Below are 8,807 nucleotides of genomic sequence, written 5' to 3' on the forward strand. Positions count from 1 at the left end.
CCCTTAGAGACTTCCTAAAGTCAAAGCCTGCACAGTGTGGAGCTAAATTATTTAACTGAATGACTAGACTCTGTGTCAGATACTTAGGGGACAATGATAGGTCTTCAAGCCCGACCACGGTTAATTGAATGTAATTAATTGGATTGATTGACGAGAGTTTGTCCTGGCAGTTTAAATCTTCAAGGACACACTTGTGTAATTGGGAGACAGATCTAAACGCTTCTAATCGTCCCAATTGAACTCTATTATTGTTCTCTCTATTATCTCTGTTTGGTTTTTTGAATTAAGGGATTACTAAGGGAATTGTGCAGCAGGACGACAAAGGTCGTTGAACCACCCCTGACACTCCTTCAGGACTCCACTACCACAATGACCTAATGACCCTTTTGCTGGGGCCAATCACACCAGCATCAATTAGCACCTGCATGTTCCCAGGCCAGTTAAAGGTGAATGGAGGTCAAATACTAAATGGAAACCTACTGGTCTTGCTTGTTCGACCATCACATCACACTCCTTTTTCCTTCGAACCTCTTTGTTCCTTGCTATTTCACTTGCACGCAGAAAGGAATGGGGAAATATCTCTGCTATTTTAATTATTATTAAGTAAATAAGTCCAGACAACTTGAGGTGGTGTTGCTAGGTTTTTCCACACCGTTTCTATGGACTTATATCGCACTGTTTGTCCTTGAAAATGCACAGTTTAGACTTTCACTGCATGGTTTAGACTTTAACTTAGCGAAAACTTGCAAAAGTCGGTCAGAGTCATAGTGGTTTCAACTGTTAAACTGATTATATTATACGGTTCATAATAATAATTGTGGTAATTAAATGTACAAAAATAAAAATCCATTCATGAATTCATAACACATTATATGGCACTTTTTACAATGCAGGCGGAAGAACTGTCAGATTCAGAAACGCTCATACGATGCGTTGTCACATGCTACACCTGTTGATGTTCACAAATACAATATGAGTGATATGTCCCCCTTATGAACATTCATCATTGTTTTCTTGCATTCTACCCTGATTTTACTATGATAGTATAATTGGTATATGTTAGATCACAATACTCTCCTCATTATACACTTATTATTACATTTATCTTTGATATTGCTACAGTATTAATATGAAATACGTCAGCTCTGGATGTTCTTAATGTTTTCACTACTATACTAATGTTAACAGCTGTGTTATGTTATGACCCTGTCATAAGCGCAAGATTCTTGAAAGACATACAGTACATACCCTGAAAGTTTGTGGAGGCCTGACCATCACACCTACATATGCACGTTCCCAAACCGTTGCAAAAGAAGTTTCAAAGCACACACTTTTATAAAAATGTCTTTTTATTATAATTATAATTTCTTTTCACTGCATTTGGCCTAAAACTGTTCCACCGTGTGCAGAAAGTCAGCGCCATGAGGACATGAAGTTGCCTGCACAGAGCCCTGACCTCAACCCCAGTGAACACCTTTGGGATGAACTGGAACACCTCAGGCTTCCTCGCCTGCCATCAATGCCTGACCTCTCAAATACTCTTGAGGATGAAGGAGTAAATCTCCAAAGCCATGCTCTAAAAATCTTTTAGAAAGTCTTACCAGAAAAGTGGAGGTTTTTGGAAAAGTAATGAGGGACGTAATTTTGATTAGGATGTTCAAAAGCTTATATGGGTCTGATGGTTTGGGCATATAAAGTAGTTTATTGTTCAGGGGGTATTTAAGTATGTAGGTAGCGTTTGTAAGTATGTATGTTTAAACCAAAGTGCTGTACAGCTTATATAACAAGTCATATGTATATACTTTATATAACCAAAAATATGTATTGATTAAAAAAAGCAAAAAAGTTATAATGTAAAAGCTTTAAGTTATTACAAATCCTTGGGGTAGTGATTGTAAAGGCACTGTAACTCTTCAGTCTTAGTCAGGTTTTAGGAATGACTGAATCTTATAGACCCAGAAGCAGAAGCCGAAGCAGAATGTGGTCTAAGTACATCACTGAGGTAGGAAAGTGCAGGATTTGAAGGCCATTAAATTGATCAGTAAATGTATCCATGTTAAAAAAAAAAAAACACATTCTGAACACCACTATACAATGCATAATAGAAGTCAAGGTGTGACGAAAATGTATAGAATTCACCAAAGCATGAAGAAAATAAATAGTTGGACATTTGCATAGTTGGAGGTTCAAAGAAGCTGTTCGTGACCTCATATCTGATGTCAGCATCTGAAAATACCTTTTATGTTCCTGACAGAAGAGTTGGTCCTAGATTATATATATAAGTAGTAAGTTGATTCAAAGATAAGTAAAAGGTGAAAAAAAAAAGGAGTGTTGATTGCGTTGTGATCATAGTAGTAGTAATTAATATGAGTATAAATAAAAAAAAAAACTACCACAAGGTTATGGTAGTGTGACAGCCGAACAAGCTTTAATGCCAGTTTATCCAGTTCTGTTGTCCCACATAAGAGAGGCCCCCTGCTGAAAAAAAAACACTTCCTTCCTGCAACGTGGAGAGCTATAACTCACCAGTGCCGGTTAGTGCTATAGGGCAGGTCATGGCATGTGGGCATAACTGCGGTCTGCCTGCTCTGTATTGAGACAAGGCCAGTTGAACCAGTCTGTCCATCCATTGCTGGGAACCTCAAGTGAGTTATGTGTGTGTGTGTGTGTGTGTGTGTGTGTGTGTGTGTGTGTGTGTGTGTGTGATGATAGATTTGGAGGGCACCATATGCTGTGCGAACATATTTTGTTGTTTTTGTCATGTCCTCTCTGCAGGATAACAGTTCTTTTTTGTTGCAGTTGTAAAGGAGTAACACCTCAAGCCAAGGTGCGTGGCGAGTGTGTAAAGGTGTGAGGGTTTCATTTAGACATTTTTATCAATTTCGGGTATGTGTTCGGTGCTGGCTCCAGTTGTTTTTTTTTATATCTGTGGCAGTTTTGTGGAGGTGCAAATGCTTGTTCTCACCTTTGCAGCGATATATCTGGCAGCACGAATAACTAGCGAAATCATGATTTTTAGTTGGTGAGAAAACAAGTTGGTGTCGGCAGGGAAGCAGGATGTGTGTCAAGGACTTGGAGAAGTTCATGAATATGCAAACATGTCATGGTCCCAAAACATCGATCGGTTGTTAATCACAAATCTCCGGGATTGTGCCTCTTTTGTGGTATAGCTACAGTTTCAAATCTAAGATCTAGTGAATTTTCAGTTACAAGGTCCTCATGGAGATCTCCACAAAGCGGCGTAGGGTTTGACCACACCATGCACAGCCCCCTAGGAATGCATGCATCTTGGAGTGCAAGCCACAACAGGTTTAACCCACATCGCCCTGTCATCTGTGGTAAGAATGAATCATTGTATAAACCCAGATCTGCCTTCATCTCTACACCTCTGTGGCATAGTTGTCTATGTGTAGTCCAGTGTAAGGCAGCTGGACCTTTGTGTTTTCCTCCCGTGGGGAGAAGGGGGGTAATTTTAGGCTTCAGATTTCCCTCTGTGGTCCGGGTAAAGAACCAGGGTGGGATTTCAGGTTTTGGGATGAAGGATAAAAAAATAAAAAATAAATAAAAAAAGCATTAAAGAACCGTTCTGTGGTTTAGCACTTTAACATTTTCTTCGTCCTCTTTCCAGTGTTTCTTCTCGTCTATTGCACCTTCTTCAGCCTCTGTCACAGGAGAACAAAGAGGGACGACAAAACAAACAACGAACATCCAAGCTTCTTTTGGCAATTAGGAATGGTTAATTTCTTTCTTTTTTTTTATAATGTAACCACATAAATCGGAGTGTGCATTTCATCTCTGAAAGCTCGTTAAAGATCATCCGTCACATTTGTCGAGTCCCCAGAAAGTGCTGTGCATGCAGATCTGAGCGCAAGCTTTCTTGTAACTTAATAATTTCGAACCCTTAATTACACACAAATACTGATTTGATGGAACCTCCATGTCATTGTGTGCGATATTTGTTATCGAAATGGTTAGAGTAAGTTGAGCTCAGCAGCAGTAGGTAAGCTATAGTTTAATTACAGAAAGAATTATTATTTGTATCCAAATTGCCAATGTGGGCACAGATGAACCATGATAATCACCTAGTATACACCGTGCTGCGTATATATACCATATAGGTATACAGCCTATAGGCCATCTGTTGTTATGTGGAATCTTAAGAGTATAATATCTATTTGTAAGGGAAAATAATTTATACTGTATGTAAAACTTATGCAATTGCCAAAAGATATGGTCTTTATAACAATATTAAGTGAAATTGCACTCATTAATAAAAATCCTGTTTAAAACTATAGAGCTATTTTGCTAATGGCTCAACCTTGATTTGTGATTTAGTTCACTTTATGTTTACTCATAACACACATCTAACAAAAGTATACAGAAATCAAGCAAGAAATGAACAAGATGCCATGAAGAAACTTTCTCTTCTGTGTCGTTGGATTGAATTACACATTATAAGCAACAATAAATGACTTTATCGATTATAATAATTTGTTGTGAACTCATGCTAAATTTGGCAGAGCCACTTGGATCCACAATGACCCAACTAGGATAAAGCTGTTACGAAAGATTAACAAATAAATAAGCTTTATCATACATGTTTTTTTCTTTTTACATTTCACAACATTGTTAAATGTGTAGTTCTTATTGTCTGTGCTGAACATATTTACATGTAGGTAAATTAATGAGTCAATCTTTGAAGTTTGTTAAGCATTATGACCTCAAGCCAGCTGACTTGTTGACCTGTGCCCTTGTTTTTACTTAACTGAAAACAAAGGACTGAACAGAAAAAGTGAAAATATATTGAACTGTGCCCAATGTATATATAATTTTTTATTACAGAATAAAAATTAAGTAGATTTACACATTAAATCTGTTTCTAGACCATTAAAAAAATGTAAACTATTAGAAATTTCTAAACATAATATTAATAAAAATGTATAAAAAATGTTTTAGAATCATACATACTCAATTCATGAGTCTTATAAAAGAAAATACTAGATATATTCAAAATCCTTTCACTTGCTAAGACTTTCTTTTTGTAATGTGGCTGTATTTGTTTTTAAATTTAAGCATTATATAAATCTACTACAGAGTAGATCAGAGTATCAGAGTATAAATTCTCTCATCAAATTTTTCATTCCCTTTACAATATGTATGCTAATATAACGTGTATGTTATACAAAACAATTGGTAGAATTTCAAGGGATATTTTATTGTCTGAAAAATATGTTTTTAAATATTAAGTTTAAATATGTATATACACTACTAAGTTTTAGTCTTTTGTTGTTTTTGAAAGACGCATGTTCCTTTTGTTTATATGGAATCTATTTTATTCAACTGTCACATTAGGCCACCATTCCATACTTCAACATCATGTAATTCTGTCTAATTGGAATCTACTTCACCGAAAAAAAGACAATAACCATAAGCATGCGTGCAAGCTCTGTAAGTGTTATTTAGAGAGCAAACAGTCAGCTGGAGTGTCAATAAGGGGAATTTTCTGCCCAGTTAATGCACCTAAATACTATTAAACTATGATATATGATGAACTGGATTACAAGGCCAGTAAGAAAAGTCCAACTAATAAAGAACACATTTAAAAGGTTTTACAAGAGGCACGGCAAAGTATTTCAGGTGAATGTTTGAAAAATTAAAAAAAAAACATCTCTACATTTATAGATTTGTCTATAAAGTCTATCTAGTTTTGTCATAGTAAATCTACATTTCATATAAATGACATACTTAATACTTAACTGTTACATAATATAAGTAGTATATAAACAAAAACTCTCTAAAAAACCTTTTTGACAAAACTTTTAACAGGCTCTGTATATAATCAAATATATAAATATGGTCTTTAAAATAAGAATCTTGAATACTTTTTGGCCTGCTGATTTAGGAAATGATGCTTTTGTCCTAAGCTTGGGATAATTTCAAGTCAGAAAACCAGACTAAATAGCATCAAGTTGTTCAAACAGCACTGCTTCCAGACATTCTCTTGACATTCAGACGACAACAGTGTGTGTGTGTTAATGTGACCTGTACACCTGCGGAGGCCTCACCCGACGGATCAAACAAAGGCCTGTGGACTGTGTAGTCACTCGCAGGCATGTTGCTCAAAGTCCACAAACACACACACTCACACACACACACACACACACACACACGCACACACGCACGCACGTATGCACCTGTAGGTTAGTCAGGGCAGCTCAGGGCTGAGAGGTGCGGTCTTCAGATTAGTTAAAGTGAGACTGGCCAGTCTCAGCTTTGCTGAGCTCTGTAGTCAGTAATGGCGTTGAGATGCCGCTCAGCCAGAGACAAAGGGCACCTGGGAAGGTTTGGAAGCCCCACCAGGGGCTATCTCCATTTTCACATTCTCACATTACATTATGTAATTAGGTCTGTGTGGTCACCAAATGGTGTTGTATGAACTGTGCGGCTTTCAACGAACTGTATTAGTGTGTGTGTGTGTGTGTGTGTGTGTGTGTGTGTGTGTGTGTGTGTGTGTGTGTGTGCATGGGGATGGAGGGTGTTGATGGGGAAGTAAGAGTGGTGCAGGTCCCAGGATGCTCACCTGTTATTCTCCCTCCCCTGAAGAGAACCAGTGAAAGGAATTTGGCTAAACTGGAGAGGTATAAATGACACGGTTTGGTGCTTGCCCAACGCCTCCCCCTCTGTAGCTCTTCTGACGCAGTGATAATTGGGCATCGGGGTGAGAGCTACATATGGTCCCTGCTACTCAGCCTCCCCCAGTCCAGGCTGAAAGCTCATTAAAAAGCCTGCTTGTTAATGAGCTATAGGGATCATAGAGCAGCACTATCATTAGATGGAAACAGGGTGGGGTGGGTTAGGATGTGGGGGGTTTGGTTTGAAGATGCTGTCATGGTGGTTTTGTCCCATTACAAAGGAGACGGCCATTATTGTAACTCGCACCAGCACCCTGTCCAGACATCCTTTCCCACAATGCTGGGATTCTGGTTTGGTCACACCACAGTAACCTCCCATCTTGACCTCTAAATGAATTAATACTTTTTTTTCTGCCATCGAGCACATCTCATTCTATTCTCTGAACATTTTAAAGATCAGTTGGATTGTGGATTGTAAAAGTTAAAATTTGAAAATTAATCTCTCTTTTTCTCTCAGTTTCATTCAGCAGGTCACTGTGTAGCCCATTTCTACTCTGTCTACCAGTGGAAAGGGACAATTGCAGGACAAACACTACCAAGATTATTTTCTTTTCTAATTTCATGGTGCATCTTTTTTTTAGCAGACATGTTAGTGTGTCTTTTGCAGGAGCACTGTTGGCATTCATAGTTACTGCTGGGTCAAAGAACAGTCCACCAAACAAAACAACAACAAAAAAACTGGTGTTGTGGTTGCAGACTGACACCGATGAAGCCCTAGAGGACAATTAACACACGCTGGGTTTGGTTTGTTTAATAAAGTGGCCAGGAAGAACCAGATGATCATTCTGATCACTGTAGAGTGATCTGAATATACAAATCCACTTTTACTTACGTAGGACTAATTTAAAATTGGAACTAAGGTATTGTAATAGTATATATATAAACTAAGGGACGTTTATGAGGTATTATCTTCTCTTAACTACATTTCTAATGTAGCACATAATGTGTGTGTTTGAACTCTTTGGTCTGAGTGGTTAGTGTTACATAAATAGATCATAACACAGTCAAATTTGTAGAAAAAGGTGAGCTAAACATAGGTCCAAAGTTATATGGTTGAAACACACAAGGAGGACAAGGCAGGAGAGGCTTCATGAATTGTTTGTGAAGATCCTTGAGTGGTCTAGACAGAGCTTTGCTTTAACCCAGTTGAATATTTTGTGGAGGTGTGGAGGGTCCTGCAAAGAGGACCTGCAGGTGTGCCAAGTTTAGAGCATCAGAATCAAAAAGACTGTAATTACTGCCAGTTGTGCTTTAGCAATATTGAAAGGGTCTGAATCGTTTTTAGGAGGAAAAACAATTAAAATAATCTATGTGAGAGACAATCTGAAAGTTTGAAGGTGGATACATTGAGTGTGTGTACAGTACGCTACAGCTGCAGAATAACTTTGCTTGCTGAGCTGAGGGACGTTTGTCTGAAACATCTTGTTTCTCTAGAAACATTTTATTACATATGCTATGTATTGTAGGGAGTGCTTGCTCAGTGGTTAAGGCGCTGGGTTACTGATTGGAAGCTTGCTGCCACTCTTGGGCCCTTGAGCAATGCCCTTAACCCTTTCTTCTTCAGGAATGCTGTATCATGGCAGACCCTGCACTCCGAACCCATGTTTTAAAAAAACTTGAATTTCACCTTGCTGCAATGTACAGTATATGTGACAAATAAAGGCTATTCTATTCTATTCTATTCTATTCTATTCTATTCTATTCTATTCTATTCTATTCTATTTACAAGGTTGTCTATTGTCTAAGGTCTTTGGTATGGCTCTATAGCTTTAGTTTAATAATGGTGACTATCTGCTGAATGAATAATGCTGAATATCAGTCTGAATTTGGTTTTATTTTCAACCAATTTTTATATATATTTTATGCTCATAAATGTATATGAAATATTATTTCGTTTAGAATGTTAAGCAGTAATGTATATCTTTGGTAGATATTGCACTGTAAATATATTAAATAGCAAAAACACCTGTTGGAGTATATACCACCCTGAATGCAAAAGGTTGGGATGCTGTGTAAAATATGCAATGCAAATTTCTTAAAAACACATTTTATTCATAATATAACAAACATTTAAAATGTTTAAACTGAGGAAAGTATCATTTTAGGGGAAAAAGG

This window comes from Silurus aristotelis (assembly GCF_946808225.1).
Source record: "Silurus aristotelis genome assembly, chromosome: 10".
In the NCBI taxonomy this organism is placed as follows: Eukaryota; Metazoa; Chordata; class Actinopteri; order Siluriformes; family Siluridae; genus Silurus; species Silurus aristotelis.